The sequence below is a fragment of the Echiichthys vipera genome (assembly GCF_963691815.1).
Source record: "Echiichthys vipera genome assembly, chromosome: 10".
Taxonomy (NCBI): Eukaryota; Metazoa; Chordata; class Actinopteri; order Perciformes; family Trachinidae; genus Echiichthys; species Echiichthys vipera.
This window is the reverse complement of record NC_139835.1, coordinates 2,121,222-2,139,608: the sequence shown is the minus strand read 5'-3', so window position 1 is coordinate 2,139,608 and position 18,387 is coordinate 2,121,222.

The following is an 18,387-nucleotide window of genomic DNA, read 5'->3' as shown; positions in this document are numbered from 1 at the left end:
GTTCAAGTACCTCGGGATCATGTTCACGAGTGAGGGGACGTTGGAGTGTGATTTTGGCCGGAGAATTGGAGGAGCGGGGGCGGTGTTGCAGTCGCTCTACCGCACCGTTTTGATGAAAAGAGAGCTGAACCGGTCAATCTTCGTTCCTACCCTCACCTATGGTCATAAAAGCTGGGTCATGACTGAAAGAACAAGGTCGCGGGTACAAGCGGCCGAAATGGGTTTTCTCTGAAGGGTGGCTGAAGTCTCCCTTAGAGATAGGGTGAGAAGTTCAGCCATCCGGGAGGAACTCGGAGTAGAGCCGCTGCTCCTTTGCGTTTAAAGGAGCAAGTTGAGGTGGTTCGGGCATCTAGTAAGGATGCCCCCTGGCCGCCTCCCTAGGAAGGTGTTCCAGGCACGTCCAGCTGGGAGGAGGCCTCGGGGAAGACCCAGGACTAGGTGGAGAGATTATATCTCCACACTGGTCTGGGAATGCCTCGGGATCCCCCAGTTAGAGCTGGTTAATGTGGCCCGGGAAAGGGAAGTTTGGGGTCCCCTGCTAAAGCTGCTGCCCCCGCGACCCGACCCTGGATAAGCGGATGAAGATGGGATGAGATGAGTTAACAACATTATTTCAACCATTTATCTAATACATTGAGCTAACTATCTGAACCATTTATCCAATACTTTAAGCTTACTATGTCAACCATTCATTCATTACTTTTTTCTACCTGTCCTTTTGCTTGCTTGTGAACTACTTTTCACACACTCTTAAATAACAGCAACATGTAGTGCTCAGGTCTTACAGTTGACCTAATTTTATGTGGATATATTCTTTTAATCAACTCATGATCCCTACTTTGTTCAAATGCTCTTCAATCTTTCCATGTACCAAATGGCAACTGCAGAAGTTGGTTACCCCCTGGGGTACAAGTACCTCTGGTGGGAAATCATTGGTCTTTATATGCAATTTTGTAAATAATATAGAACCAGCAAGGCTAAAACCCAACATTGAATGACTCTGAACTTCAATCCCTCAGACATCACTGCATTAAAAACTGACATCATTCTGTAAAGGATATTACCACGTGGGCTCAGGAACACACAGAAAACCATTGTCAGTCAACACAGTTCATCTACATCTACTACAACTTCAAGTTAAAACTCTACCATGCAAAGAGAAAGCCTTTTATCAACAGGGGGGTGTAAGTGCATCATGGGTAACTTGCACATCTGTGATGGCCTGATCTGTTAACAATGGGATACGCTGCCTTTGTTTATTCCGGAGAACAGCTGATTCCGCTGATGCCGGCCGGCATAGCGGACAGACCAGCTAATATTCCAGCCGAACTTTGGAGAAAAACACATCGGGGACGCAGAGGTGGAGAGCAACGTTGGGGAAATAGAGGAGGGTCGACTTATGGAGAGGAGAAGATTTAAGCCGTCTCTCCCCTCTGTTGTTATGGGAATGTACGGTCTCTCTACAACAAAATGGATGAAATAACGGCGCTAACATGGAGCATATGGCTGCACAGGGACATCTTGGACCAGAGCCTCTCAGTGGATGGCTTCCACACTATTCGGGCTGACCGGGACTGCACCAAGAGCGGTAAGCTGAAAGGAGGGGAGCTTGCCATTCTAGTAAACAGCAGATGGTGTAATCCTGGTCATATCACCATTAAAGAACAGCTCTGTAGCCCAGATGTTGAACTGCTGGGAGTTGGACTCCCTCCATACCATCTGCCTAGAGAGAACCTGCATGTCATCACTGTTGTTCTGTACATCCATCCCTCTGCAAACCCCACATCTGCCTACAGCACCATACACACCACCATTTCCAAACTCCAGAGTCAACACCTAAGTGTCCTCATCATCATGTCGGGAGACTTTAACCATGTCACCTTGGATAGAGTTCTCCCGACCTTCCAACAGTACGTGAGCTGTCCTACCAGAGAGGAGAGGGCTCTGGACCTGATGTATGCTAACATTAAGAATGCATACATCTCCTCTTCTCTCTCAGATCATGACCTGTTTTACCTCAAACCCTGCTATGTGCCTCTGCGTGAAGAGGAAGCCTACAACCACAAGGACTGTGAGGAGGTTGTCTGAGGAGGCTTATGAGTCACTGAAGGGCTGCTTCGACTGCCTGCCTTTTGTGTGGACTGCAATGTCCCAGCTCGGACTATAACCTGCTATGCCAATAATAAACCTTGGATCACCAAGGACATTAAGGTCAGCCTGAATGAAAAGAAGAGAGCGTTCAGAGAAGGCTACGGTGATGAGGTGAGTAGAGTAAAACTTAAAATCAAGGAGGCTAAAGACAATTATAGGAGAAAGCTGGAGAATAAACTCCAGTGAAACAACATAAGGGACTTGTGGAGTGTCATCAGAACCCTCACCGGGTTCCAGAAGACTGGTAGCACAGGGTTTGAGGATCGTGTGAACCAGGCCAAGGACCTGAACCTATTTTTCAATAGGTTTGATACTGCGGCCCATCCCCCACATGACTCTGCTGCTGACTGCCCTTTAACTACTGCCACTTTACCTCCCCCCACTCCTCCTCCTTACAGGCCCTTTGTCTGCCTCTCACCACCTCACTTTACACTTATCTATTCCACCCTCCCCCCTGCTCTACATCATGTCCTCCACAACCTGACGACCTCAACCCTCCTCCAACGGTCACCTCTACAGTGTCCTTCACGCCTGACCTGGTGGTCCTTCACCGATCCACTACGCTTACCAGCCTCCCCTGGGAGTTGAGGACTGCATCACCTACCTGCTGAACAGAGTCTACAGTCATCTGGACAAGCTTGCGAGCACTGTGAGAGTCATGTTCTTTGATTTCTCTAGTGCATTCAACACCATCCGTCCGGCTCTACTGGGTGAGAAGATGGCTGCGATGCAGGTGGAGGCCCGCATTGTGTCCTGGATTGTGGATTACCTGATGGGCAGACCACAGTATGTACGCCTAACGAACTGTGTGTCTGACAGGGTGGTCAGCAACACTGGGGCCCCACAGGGGGCTGTCCTCTCTCCCTTCCTCTTCACCCTCTTCACCTCAGACTTCAACTATTGCACTATTGAGTCCTGCCACCTTCAGAAGTTTTCTGATGACTGAGCAATAGTTGGTTGCATTGGAAAGGGGGATGGAAATAAATACAGGACTGTTGTGGGCAACTTCGTCACTTGGTGTGAGTGGAATCCTCTGTAGCTCAACGTGACTAAAACGAAGGAGCTCGTAGTGGATCTGAGGAGGTTGAAAACCCCTGTGACCCCTGTCTTTACCCAGGGAGTCCCTGTGGACACTGTAGAGGAGTATAAGTACCTGGGGGTGTACTTTAATAATAAGTTGAACTGGTCTAGAAACACCAAGGCTGTCTACAAAAAGGGCCAAAGTCGACTCTTTTTCCTGAGGAGGCTGAGGACCTTTAACATCTACTGGACGATGCTGAGGATGTTTTATGAGTCTGTTGTGGCCAGTGTGATCTTCTTGGCTGTTACATGCTGGGGCAGTGGGCTGAAGGTCGCAGACACCAACAGACTGAACAAACTGATCAGGAGGGCCGGTGATGTCGTGGGGGAGGAGCTGGACACCCTGACGACCGTGAAAGGAGGATGTTGTCCAGGCTCCAGTCTATCTTGGACAATGTCTCACACCCTCTCTACGACACACTGGCCCAGCAGAGAAACACCTTCAGCAGAAGACTCCTCGCACCCAGATGCACTACAGAGCGCCACAGGAAATCTTTCCTGCCTGTGGTCATTAAACCTATACAACACATCCCTTGGAGAGTCACCCTCTCTCTGTAATTCAGATTCAACCACAGACAATCTGTTATTTGCACATTTTTACGGTACTTTGAACATTATTACAGTACTTTTGTATATTGTTATGGCCTCCTCCAGTATCTATGTGTATCTGTGTTGTGCATCTATGTCAGGCTAAGCAGGATGTGGGATCCCTTGCCGAGGATTGGCTGGCACGAAACCTGCCTACTTCCTGGTTCTGCCGGTGATTTGATTGGTGCGGCGTCTGGCAATCTCCTCCAACCACCGACAACCTTCCAGACCGTCCCTCTGCTTAAGTAGTTTATTTTGGCCTTTTGTCTTTGACCAACTGGCCTTGTGTGTGTGTGTGTGTGTGTAGTGCTCTTTGAGTTTCCTTTGTGTTATCGCTCTTTGAGTTTCCTTTGTGTTATCTCTGAAATTGCGGTAGGGAAATCGGGCAAGGTTTTAGTGGGGGTTTACAGATACCAACCTGACACCTGTAGTATCTTGATGTTAGAGACACTAGGTTTGAGAGGGTGCTGCTTATTTTGTATTTTCTGATTATTATTGACATTGAGTAATTATTTTAGGAAGTGGCTAGTAGTTATCTCTCATTTTGGAGAGACCTCTTTAAGTTATATTTATTTCTTTGAGTTGAGCAGCATCCAACATGCCCTTTTCCCTGTTCTTTTTATTTTAATCCTGCAAATAATTGTTATTTTACCAAAAACATTCTGGTTTATGTTGCTTCCCTTTTCCCCATGAGCCGGGTAGTAACAATATTTTACTGCAAATTGTTGATAGAAACTCAGACATTGAGTTGTCTGATGAAGAAGATCAAGATGCAGTGTTTTAGCCAGAAGCAGGGGAAGATGATTCAGAGAACTCTGAGGATGAAACACAGGCAGGGCAAGCAGATGCTGAGGCGTCAGCTGAGGCAGAACAGTCTACATCTATGTCCAGTCGGCGTCCACTGTGGAACTTCAAAGTACAGTTTCAGACTCAGGCCCCCCCCCCCCTGACCAAAGTAAGGCAAGGATGTCTAAGTCTGCCTAAAACAGGAAAATTGTGCATTGATAAGCAAATGGTTCCATTTACTGGTTGATGCCCAGTGCGCCAGTATGTGACGGGCAAAACACACCCAACTGGATTGAAGGTGTTTGTCTTGGCCGCACCCACTGGTCTGGTCTTAGACTTTGTGGTCTACCAAGGAAAGACTACCTTTAAAGTTACAGAAGGAAGGGGCATTGTAGAGCAAGCTGTTCTTCATTTGACCGAGTCTGTTCCCCTAAGGAACTTACCTGTTCTTTGACAGGTTATTTACAACGATCAACCTCCTCGACACCCTGATGGCAAAAAGGATGACAGGTACTGGAACCCTCATGAAAAACAGAGTTCCAAAGGACTGCAAGATCATAGGGGATAAACCCTTCAAAAAGAAAGGTAGAGGGGCATCATAGATGGTAGTCAGACGGAGCCCTCCTGAACTTGCTGTCATAAAGTGGTTGGACAACAAGCCAGTTGCCATGGCATCCTCTGCCTATGGCATTGAACCTCAAGGGCACATGCAGAAGATGGTCCAAGAAAGACAAAAGGTTTGTCCAGGTGTCAAGGCCACAGGCAATTGCTGAGTACAACACCAACATGGGTGGTGTGGACTTGGTTGACCGAATGTTGAGTTTCTACAGGATGGCCTTTCGTGCTCGGAAATGGACAGCGTGTGCAGTTTTCCACTTCTTTGACCTGGCAATCACCAACTCATGGCTTCAGTGACTGCCAGTCTCTGGGGAAGAAACCACTGAAGTTCCTTGACTTCAAACTGCTCCTTGGTGAAGACCTGATTACTCTGGCCCAAGCAGAAGTTGAAAGTGACAGTGAAGATGATGACACTCCCCCACGTCAAAAGTGGAAACCGCAGCCAAATGCAGCTGTGAGACACAATGGCACCATCCATCTTTTTGAAGTATTATACCAAATGAGCACAACAAAGCAAAACCCAACAACAGTGATGATGGACAGTTGTGTCGATGTTAAACTCCATCTCATGTTGACTTATTGATATTTTCATTGGGACTAACTGGTTGCCATACAGGTTCAGTTTTACATATAGGGCTTTCCAATGTTCACTGTGGACACATGTTATCTTAAAAGCTCAACAAAGCAGAACAAAACAATAGTGAGGATGGACAGTTATGTAGATGTACAACTCATTATGTTGACGTTTTTGTATTTCTTTTGGGACTGACTAGTTGCCATCAAGGTTCCGTTTCACATGTATGGCGTTCTGAAGTCCACTGTAGTGGACACATGATATCTTAAAAAAATAAAAAAATAAAAAATAAAAAATGTTTTCAGTATTCTAATTATCTTACAAAGATTGGGGGATTTTAAAAAAAAAATGGCAGTCCTGGTAGTCAGGAGGATATATATATATATTTGGAAAAACAAAAATATACGACATATATATACATATATATATATACATAATATATATATATATATATATATATATATATATATATATATATATATATATATATATATATATTTATATATATATATATATCCTGTTTTATATTTTTGTTTTTCCAAATATATAGTAAATTGTATGTATATATTGTTGTTGTAATAGGTTGTTTGTATAGCTGGAGTTTCCAACAAAAATAATTTCCCCCCTGAGATTATTAAAGTACTTCTTATTATGATTATGATGTCGAAGTGCTCTTGGGCAAGACAAGACAAGACAAGGTGATTAGATTAGATTAGACTAGATCAGTATGAATGTAAAATGGTTGAATTGTGACAAGTAGTATGAAAGTGTCTTGAGTAGTCAAATGACCAGCATTATAGAAGTACGTCCATTTACCATTTTTAATGCTGAAAGTAACATACAGGTTTTGGAGCAACATATGCTGCCATCCAAGCAATGTCTTTTTCAGGGACGTATGGCTTCATAGTAAAAGAGTGTGGGTAAAAATGTGTGACACATTATGAAAAAATTTCACTTTAGAAATGAGTTTCCTCAGTTCCCAAATGCTTATTAAGTGTTGTTCAAAGGAAAGGTCCAGTCCACTCCAGTGTTGGGAAATGGTCCAATGGCCCAAAGCATCATTAGCCATGCAGTGGAGATATCACACATTTGCAACATCACAATTTTAGCATTATTCATCATTAGAATCAGTGTCCTCACACCCCACAGCACTGCATCCTCTGCCATTGGGTAGTGCCATCTGGCCATGGGATCATGCATATTCAAAGAGGAGCAGAACCTGACATAACACTCCACAGCCTTATCCATAGCCTCCTCTTATTGAACCATAACCGGTATCTCAATTTGACTTTGGAGGGAATCAGGTGGCTCCAGGTAGTGTGTAAGGATTTTTGTACTGTGTCTGTGTGTTTGGTTGGACTGCTTCAAGTAATTTATTGTGTCCAGTGGTGATTGGTGAGCACCACAGTGGTTACTGACAAAAAGGGCCGAAGTCAAAGTAACGGTAAATATCGCGAATATCCACACAAGTGACTTGCCTGGTCAATTGACTACAGCTTTTCCTCGAAGCATAACATTAATTTCACCACAGCCCATAAGCTACTGTTCAAATCGAAGATAATTTATTTCATTTTACAGGAAATCCATCTTCTTTTTTGATGAAGTGTATCAAAAGAAGTAGAAAGTGAGTGTCATTTGCATGTACAATTGACTTTTCTAAATGATTTGTATTTGATCCTATGAATAAAATTGAATTGAGTTGAAATCAAAAAGGATGGTAACTGAAAAACATTGGTTCTATCTGCAATGCAATAAAAAAATGTCTTAACAAAATGTGTGCTTCAGTTTCATTTTGAGAGTTTTAAGTATATTTCAATGATTATCAGGATAATATTGTAAATTGCAATTACTATATTTTGGCCAGGATAATTGAAATTTTCATATCATCCCATGCCTGGCTGTGTCATAGCCCGTAAACATGACAAATCTGCACAATCATGTTTCATTTTCCTTGGCAGGTATGTGTATCCCCTCTCCCATTCAGACAGAGTTACAGTAGCTTGCGATCTGACAGACCAATCACAATGGACTTGGTAAATGGACTTGTACTTATATAGCGCCTTTCTAGTCATCTGACTACTCAAGGCGCTTCAGGGTTCAGTGTCGACATGTGGACCGGGGGGAGATGGGGATCGAACCACCAATCTCTCGAACAGAGGACGACCCACTCTGCCACCAAGCCACAGCCGCCCACAACTATTTACCTCATGTGGGGCGGGTGTATGTCGGACGGTACAGTCTGCAGGTCCATCCAGTGCAACTTACCAGGCTCACGAAACTCAGATCAAACTGTCAAACTTGGCAGCAGTATTCTGTTACTGTATTGCTTGAATCTCGCCTCGGATGTTTTCAGAAACACATTTTGGGGTACTATTTAGCTGTACAAAAATTAGGACCATTGTTTTTCATGGATCAAGCACTGCCGTTTCATTGCTTTGATTGGTTGTAGGTCTGTTGCATTGCATCCAGAGGACTTGTGCTCTGCACTGTTAATTACACCTCTTAGAAATTGAAAATGAACTGAAAGGTTCCAGACTTATTTGCCTTTATTAGTCTGTTGATACCACGTTAGCATTGACCAGTAAACCCTCACTGTTTACTGTCTTCTACTTCATTTGAAAGCTATTCATGCACCAGCACAACCAGGAACTTTAGTTAAGATGCAGCCCTTTGAGGTGCAATGTATCGGTTACTAAGGTCAGCTGAACTTTGATAGAGGTTAGATGTTTACTGTTAAATAAAAATAGATTTTTGCAACAAGATTCCATCACTATTTGATCATGGAATCAGTTCTATATATTGCAAGGGGGAATGTTAAAAGACGCAGCGGCCACATGGAGCAACAACCTTATCAGTTTTTTTCAGTGGAATTGCCACAAATTAGGACAGTTTTGTGAGTCTATTACATTGAGGTCCACATGGTGATCTTTGACATATAAATCGCTGCTTTTGACCATTAAGCTGTCTTGTCTTACTCTCTGAGTAAACAGAGAGCCCCAGAGGCCATCATGGATGGGATATACTCTAGTTTATTAGCTGTGTAGCACCATCCACTTGTATTCAACCTGTCACACCGCGGTGAGGAATGTCCTGTCTTGGGCTTTTGTCTTGTGAATTTCATGGTTTTATTTTGAAAAGTAACTATCTTCTCGTTTCAGGTCACTTGCCCTTCCTCTTGTGTCACCGGTCTGGTGTCTCCCCTAATCCCTGATTGTTTCCACCTGTGCTCCCTTCCCTGGTGTATATATTGTCTTTGTCTTCCCCTGTCTCGTCGCCAGAATATTTTGTCGTGTCATGAAGCTCCAGCATTTCACAGCCTTGCCACAGAGTTGCCTTGTAAATTGATAAGTATTGCCTTGCTTGTTTTTTCTGTTTCCTTGTATACCTCTGACGAAGAGTGATTTTGATTTTGATAAAGTTTTTTGGTCAGTTGTGAACCCTTTTTGTTTTCTAGATAGTCATAGCCCTTTGTTTTGCTCCTCCCTCCTTGTGGAGCGCTTTGATTTTGTAATTATTCTTAGCACAGTGAAGAGTAGATAATTTTATAGCCTTTTGTCCTTTTCCTCCTCGAGAGTGATTTTCTGTTGTAACGTTTTTTAGTTTATTCATTATTAGACCAGTGTAGAGTTTTTGGTTTCTCCTCCTTCGGGAGCGAATTTCAGTTTCTAGCCCTGTTTATTGTTTTCTTGTCTATCCTCTGTCTGTTGACGAGGTAGAGTTTAAAGCCGTTTTGTTGTCACTTCCTCTGAAGGAGATACAAGTGCTTCAGAATAAAAGCCTGTCATACTCGTTCTCTGACTGCATCTGAGTCCTAATTTCGCCAGGCCTGACACAACCTTTCTCTGCTGGAGTATAAACTGATCCACAATGGAGGAATGACTTTGAATCAATTGAACAAATTTAATGAACTGTGTGAACTTATTGTCCTCTTAGCAGACAGGCTTGCTAGCTGACAGTTAGTAAACTAGCTAGTTTAGAGAACTATGGTGACGATGATCGTGACTGACAAGTGCTAGCATACTCTCGCATGGCTTTTAGTTGTTATATTTATATAGCAAAAGCACTTAATCATCTACTGTTCTTAAAGTTCCTCCCTAGAATGGCCACTGTCAAATCATAAGTTAACAACTGTAACTAGGCAAGCCTGTCAAGCTCTCCGCGCAAGGTGAAGGTTTGCATATGGAACCTCCAAATCCACTTCCATTTTACAGGCTGCTTGAAAGCAGCAGGGGTTTACCTCACCCCTGTAATCAGCCCATCTGGTGATGCTGCTGAATGTGCAGAGCATGTTGGATGGGTTTTTTCTCACGGTGTAGCACTGTCACACAGTCCTCTTTTCATACAGTTACGTGCCTGCCTGGCCTCCTGAAATTCCATTCCCATACTACGAAACAGCATTCTCAATTTCGAGGGGCACATATTTTCTATTGGAACCCGCAAATTCTGCCATTTTTTTTGTACTGGCTTGTTTGATTGACTTCCTCTGCACATTTTCTCACAGCATACGGCTAGAAGTTTCTGACTGAGTCATAACTAAGCGTTTAAAATAAAAGGATATATTGACTTATCCTGCTCTACAAAAACATTTTTCCTTCAGCCAATCTCTCTACAGAAGATTGCTGTTATTTCCTTTGGAATATCTTTCATTGATATCATTAAAAACATCATATTGACATGAGTGCTTGACTGGCCTAGCAACAGTAACTAAGGTAGGCAGGCCTTAGCCTTTGGTTCTCATTCACACGCTGCCATACATGGTGCTGTTTTGAGCTTCAGTAGCAATTTGGGTTTTGGCAAAATGTGAAGAGGTGGATCCAGCAATCCAAACACTAGGCTTTTAGCACAAGCTATTTTACTAGCAGGTATCTGTGAACTCCAATATTTCTGCAGGGTAATCAACAGCTGTTACGCTGCTGTCTTGTCTATGGAAAACCACTGCACCATGTACATAACACAAGGTCTAGTCAAGGTTGCTGACATCACAGCTCGGCAAAGGTATCGTAGCCACATGGAAACATGTTTGCTCTTTGTTCAACCTGTAACCAGCAGGCTATAGGCCTAAGTCACAGGCAAGAGATTGTAAAATGAGTCTAAACTCTGTAATGAAAATATTGAACACAGGTTATGGAAACAAACACAGTTACATTTGAAAAATTAAAGTTTAAACTTTCCCTGGTCCTTCAGCTAACTCATCAGTTGGATTGCCCTCACTTTTTACTGCCGCACAGCTGATGATCATTCACGCCTGACAGCATCGCCAGTGATGGATATTCAACTTTAGGGGCAGGCAGAGATGGATTAACAGCTTTACCAAGAGTGCAAAACATTAGAGGCAATGCACTTAATCCTCATGCTGTTGTTTCACAACTAAGACTAAGTTATTACAGGAAACTGATGAGATACTAAAAGACAGTAGGCTAACCCTAAATGAAGTTGGAATCTTCCTCTCAAGCTTGAAGCAGTGTTGCACACAGAGCTGCCCTTGCTCACATCAACTGGCATTAACTCATATTATTGATTGCCCTGAGTGTTGGCGATGGCTGTTTTGCTGCAAGATCATCAACTATCTGACTTTAGACCACAGCGAGAAAACTAAGGTTGGGCAGAGATTGAGAGAATGAGAGAAAGTGAGAAAAAAATAAAGGCAGACAAAAAAGGAGAAATGAGAGAGTAAAGAGGGAGATAAAGGAGAAACAGAGTATACAGGGGAAAAAAACAACCAAAGCAGGAAATCAAAAAGGCAAGAAAAGGATAAAAAGTGGAAGATAAGAGAGACAGAAGTGAAAAGGTGAGAAAGAGTGGGAAAGTGAGAGCAGGTGACGGATGATGCGAGAAGGAGGGATTTGTGGGTAAAGGAGGACGGAGAAGGAGCTGTGATGGATAGAGAGGGGGATCAATCGGCTGTGCAGAGAGGAAGACTGATCAGGATAAAGGGAGCATTCATCATGAAACCATCCTGATACATGCAGACACACACGGGCACGCACGCACGCACGCACGCACACACGCACACACAAAAACTCTTGTTTTCACAACCTGAAAATGACCTCCTTTGAAACAATCAACCAGCCACATTTACTAGATAAACACCAACAAGTGCTCCCAAACACGTCAACCCTGCTTTGACCTCTTTGTGAGCACACCCCTGCTCTGGGTGCAGTGCTATGTCCCATCGCTGCAGAGCTGCTAAAGACAGACACTGTCCTCTGTCACAACACGGGAGGGTCCTGAGATAACACTCAACAGTGAGGGCCTGCAGCTCACATCTGTGTCGGATCCCCTCAGTGGCTCACTGTGCACACACACAGTGTTCTTCTTCAAGGTGGGTGGCCATGTTTTCTGCTGGCTACCAAGACAGGCTGACATATGCACATTTGCATTTTATGGCATTAGTTGATGTTTGTATCCACAGGGAATGGCAATTAGGTGAGAAACTATGGCTACATCCACACTACTACAATTTAATTTATTTTGCTGGATTTATCCCTGGCATCCACAGTACTCCCCTAAAACTAAAAGACAAAACACTGCTAGGTCCATTTTGAAAACTCCTGTGTTGTATTTGAGTCTGGACAGGCAGAAACAGAGACATTTGGAAACGATGACACAGACACCCATGTCAGTCAGTCTTACCAGTTAGGTAGGCTGATATACCCTTTATGATTTCATCGTTCTTGTGTGGTGCTCCTTTCTCTTTGTCATGGCTTCCTCCAGCAACAGGTAATGCTCCTGGTACAACTCTGATTTGCTATGCAAAAACTCCCAATATGTGTTCTTACTGCATTATACTCATATTTTCCTTCCAGTAACAGTTCAACCTTGTTGTCAGTCCAAGCAAAGAAACATTTGCTCTTACTGTTTGCCATACTGTTTTCAGGGGTGTTAATATGGAAAGAGTTTATTTCTGATGAAGAAATAGCTCATTTGTTTCGAAATGCTGTTTTAGAATGAAAACCTAGTATAGTAGTATAGTAGATTTAGCCTAAAGCTAAAATTCTACTTTTTGGGTGTGCTATAGCCATGAGGGTCCTCATGATGTAAATTTCCCCATGTTCCTGCTGGCCATATATGTGAACCATATATGTCTTTTTGATTTGGCTGATTCCAGGGTGATACATAATAAGCCAGACTGCAAAGCCTAACAACATATAACCATGCAAATGTGTTTAAAAACTCTAACAGACTCACTAAAGAAAAACATTACCTGATTGATTTGGCCACTAAGATTAGTAATGACGCATATGTACCAAGCCCCCACCACAGCGACTGGGTTGATCCAATAAGGCATCTCCAAAAACTGCTGTTCTCTGAGTGTCCACTAGGAGCAGGTTTCATAATAGAGCAGTTTGTCATTGACCCCCATGTTAAACAGGCCGTTTTCACAGCATAATTATACCTATTTATAAGTTATACCAATAACTCCACTGTGCTTAGTGTTTTAGTGCATGCTAAAACAATAAATAGTTTGTACTCCATAACAATTGAGATACTTTGTTTCTAGCAGCCTCTTTGGCAGTAAGATGTAACTGCAGCTGAGCCTGTTCTTTCAGAGCCGCCATCTTGTCACGTTCACGGTCACTATGTGTGTTGACTATTGGATTTTCTTTTCTCTTTTGTAAACTTTATTGAAACACATTCACCTCTCTACTTCCAGTCCATCCCCTATATGCTCCCTTACACACACACATGTTCCTTTTACACTTCTGCTCTTACTACAAGCCTGACTCAGAAGTTGGAAGTTCCCGATTTCCAATTACAAGTGAACGTAGCATAACCGTTGGTGACGATCTGGGCCGACAGACCAACCACTGTCAGCAGAGTCACTAACATGGCGGATCATTTACATCTAGAGAGGGAATGTCTCCACAGACACAGATATTGAAATACTCAGCAAAAAGGCAACAAGTGCTTTCATTAGTGGGTCACATTATCAATCACCATTGATTTAACTCACTCTGTGATAGATATCAACTCAAATACAATTAAATAGATGGAAATCTTAAGGAGTACGACTTTAAACCTTTTACATATTGGGATTCCTGTGTCCCTTTGTCCCATGCCACCCTGCCAAGATCTCTTGCCACCTGCCCCATGTAAAATTTTCTAGATCCGCCACTGCTTGGCAGCGATTCCAGAGGACTAAGTCTTTGGCCTTGTTTGGCCAGTTCCCACCTCCCTCCAAGTCCGTGTTTATTGCTGTCTGACGGCATTTCCTCCCTGACGCCTGTTGACTCACAGCCGACGGCTAATTATAGCAGCTAGCGTGGAGCGTTGCCTACTGTTCACCCCCTCTCCTCTCTCTTCATATCTCAGGTCTGATTGTCAATACTCCACAGCTTCAAGTGTTTTCATTGTTAAGGCTTTAAATTCAATTATTGAGTGGTGTTGAGTTCCACCATTGCGAAATGTGTCAAAGTATGACATGTTGTAAGAGTGTAATGATTAGTTTAAATCCCTGCTTAACAAAACTACTGACTTATATCCTGCAGTTTTCTGTTGGACAACTTAAAAGTTTCTCTACCATCTTTACTACAATGTAAAAGTATTAAGGGTTTAAGTTTCCCCAAAATGGTGGTACAGCATCTTTGAAACAAACTCTTGAAGAAGATGCACAAACCACAGTTAAGGAGCTGTTATTTTCCATGCCAGCATTCTGCTGATTCTCTGTGGGTGATGCAACTTTTTTCCTGCTCTTTAAAAATGTATTTAGCACAAGTAAAAATGTTTTCCCACTACTGATACTATTTAAAGATGCTGTTTGAATGTTTTGGTAAAGTGCCAGATGTGTGTTAGTTTGATAAACTCTGTTAGGGAGATTTTTTCTATCTGAGCAGGCATCTGATTTACTAAGTGCTCCAAAGAAAAGTGTGAAAAGTTTCACAAGGATGCTTCATTTATCGCAGGGCCCCACATTGTTATATTACAGAGATAATAATATGTGCCAAAGTAGCCGTGTTTCCATTCAGTTGTCAAGGGAATTTTAAGCAAACTTTTGAAATGTTGCAGAAAAGAAATGCAGAGGTCTCCAGGAATTCAGTAAAACTGTTCTTTCATGTCAGCATGTTAGTATTGTGCATGTTTCATGTTGTCCGGAGATTCAATTCAATTCAATTCAATTCAATTTTATTTATAGTGTCGAATCATAACAAAAGTTATCTCAGGACACTTTACAGAGTAGGTAAAGACCACACTCAATGACTTATTTATGATTTACATAGACCCAACAATTCCTCTGTTGAGTACGGTGGCAACGAAAACCTTCCCTATAACAGGCAGGAACGTCAGACAGACCCAGCTCTGTAGAGGACGGCCATCTGTCTTGACCGGTTGGGGAGGAAGAAAAGGAGAGAGAAAGAGAGAAAAGACACACTTCCAGAGATGCAAGCAAAGCCTAACAGTAACTATAATAATATTTATAGTAATGTGAATATAACGTATATGTTAAGACAGTTAATACAACAAAATAGTAGAAACAAGCACAGCTAAGGTGACAGAATATGAAAATGATCATAATTATGGTGGCAAACATGATCAATGATGAGTAGTGGCAATAGCAGCTACGATACAGCTACAAATTTTATAGTTTATTAAACTAGTGATAGTATATATGAGTAACAGTGATAATAGCAGCAGGAAGCGTCATGTAGGACCACGGCAGCAGGCACCACCACGATCAGCAGAGACCTGCGAGACGACAAAGCACAAACAGCTCCGGGGAAGAAGCTGAATTAGTAACATGCATTGATGAGACATGAATGGTACAGACAGAGAGGAGAGAAGCTCAGAGTATCAGGAAAAGTATTATCCCCTGGCAGACTAGGCCTATAGCAGCATAATTAAGCAGAATAAAGTCTTATCGTAAGCCCTAGCTGTAAGCTTTATCAAAAAGGAAAGTTTTAAGTTTACTTTTAAATAAGGGGACAGTGTCTGCCTCCTGAATAACATTTGGGAGTTTGTTCCACAGGAGAGGAGCTTGGTAGCTGAAGGCTCTGCCTCCCATTCTACTTTTGGAGACTCTAGGAACGACGAGTAGCCCTGCATTCTCAGAGCGCAGAGATCTAGTTGGGTGATACGGTACTATGAGCTCTTTAAGATACGACGGAGCCTGACCAATAAGAGCTTTGTACGTAAGGAGAAGGATTTTAAATTATATTCTAGATTTTACAGGTAGCCAGTGCAGAGAAGCTAATACAGGAGAAATATGTTCTCTTCTATTTGTTTTAGTTAGTACACGAGCTGCAGCATTTTGGACCAACTGGAGACTCTTAACAGACTTATTGGAGCAGCCTGATAATAAGGAGTTGCAATAGTCCAGCCTAGAAGTAAGAAATGAAGGACAAGTTTCTCTGCATCTTTCTGAGACACAATGTTCCTAGTTTTTGCAATATTACGCAGGTGAAAATATGCAGTCCTTGTTGTTAGTTTTATGTGAGAATCGAAGGACATATCCTGATCAAATTAACACCCAGATTCCTTACTGTGGTGCTGGAGGACAACACAACATCATCCAGGGTAACAATGTATTTAGCTATTGAGTTTCGGAGGCCTTTGGGGCCAAGTACAATGACTTCAGTTTTGTCTGAGTTTAACATCAGAAAATTGCAGGTCATCCAGCTTTTTATTTCCTTAATGCACATTTGAAGTTTATCTAACTGATGGGTTTCTTCTGGTTTGATCGACAAATATAATTGTGTATCATCAGCATAACAATGAAAATTTATGGAGTGCTTCCTTATAATATTTCCTAAGGGAAGCATATGAAGACATGTTCTGGGAATATCTGGGAAGAGGCTGACAAGAAACCGCTGATCACTTGTGAGTTTACTCAGAACTTATTCCGCAAAATCTTTCCAGCAACTTAATTTGAGTGATCAATTATTTTTGAAACATGAACAATAAAGATGATGAAAGAGAAATGTATTTGGAGAGTACTTTACAGTATTTTGAAAAGGTTAGAGAAGTACACTGGTAATGGTGGTGATAAATGAAGACGATGCTGGGAGCAGGCAGCTGTTGAGCTCAGACTGGGGTGCTGGATTGATGCATTGGAGGTGAATGGGACGGAGGAGGGTTGAAACAATTTACACAGAAATGACAGCTGACAAAGAGAACAGAGTTAAATCTGCGAAGATAATTGGCTGATAGAGAGTGTGGCTAAATTTGGTTGGTTAGACTAAAAGAGTAAACACCACTGATAAGAGGAAGCAGATGAAGAGGGAGAGAGCAAGGGGGGAATGGGTGAGTAACATTTGATAGTCTTCCGGGGTTGAATTACACTAAGGGCGCACTCACACTTTCCTTCTGCACCAGGCCCAAACAGGTTTTACGGGTAAAGCACAGCTCGTTTGACCAGTGTGAGTGCAACCGTTCCGCGCCTAGCTGCGGCCAGCTGGCCGTCCACGGCCTGTTTGAGAGAGGTGGGTGGTTGTAAAGTGTGTTTGCACATGTACGAGCACGAGCGTGCGCACGTGTACAAGCACGAGCACGACGCCTACGGCGGCCCTCGCGTCATTTTATGTGCGCCTGTTCGGACATAGAAAAAAAAAAACGAACCATGCGCGGACATTTAACAACAACAACAATGGCGGCGAAAGGTTCACGTTGGTGTGATGCGGAGGTGGAGTGTTTACTGCAGATTTGGGCGGATGAAAATATTTAAAAACAGTCGGACAAGACGCACAAAAACTCCGAGGTCTATGGAAAGATTTGTAAACAAAGCGACACATCGCGATGACGTCAATCAATGTGTGTGACGTGTTACGGCGTGATGACGTATGGACAGGCAAGAAGCATTTGCGCGGGGCCCAGGCAGTGTAAGTACAAACGGGCTGGCCAGCGGGGGGAAAGGGAGGGGGGGACAGGTACCCTAAAGCGGAAGGACAGTGTGAGTGTGCCCTAAGGGTCTACTCACACAGTCCATTCATACCGTGCCCAAGCCCGCTTCACGGCTAAAATCTAGTTAGTTTGACCAGTGTGAGAACAACTGCAGCACACCCAGGCACGGCACACTTGATGGCCGCGGCCCGGTTGAAAGAGGTGGACTTGGATGGATGCACATGTACGGACATGAGCGCGCGCATGTGTACGAGCACGAGCATTGAGGGTGGTCCTGATGTCTATTTACTGTATATGCGACTGTTCCCCACGACGGAGCTTAAAAAAGTAGCCGCCCAACGGTTCACGGTGGTTTGATGCAGAGGTGGAGTGTTTACTGCAGATTTTGTCAGATTAAAATATAATAAACAATGTCAGACAAATCTAAATCTCAGAGGGGTGATGTCGTATAAGCAAGAAGCAATTGAGTCGCGGCCCAGATCATTTCAAGTAATGTGAGTACAAGCGGGGGAAGAGGGAGGGGGGACAATAACACTAAGGGCCTGTCCACACGAAGACGCGTTTATCTGTAACCGCACAACTTTAGTATTGTTTTGGCCGACCATCCACACACAGCCGGTGTTATCGGAGCCTGAAAACTTTGTTAAACGATAGCGTCATCGCCCCAGCTCCGACCTCTAATTCGAGGCATCACATAACAACAACAGTGCTGTTGTGTGAGAGGCACGGACCTATAGTCTGTTTACTGAACTGGA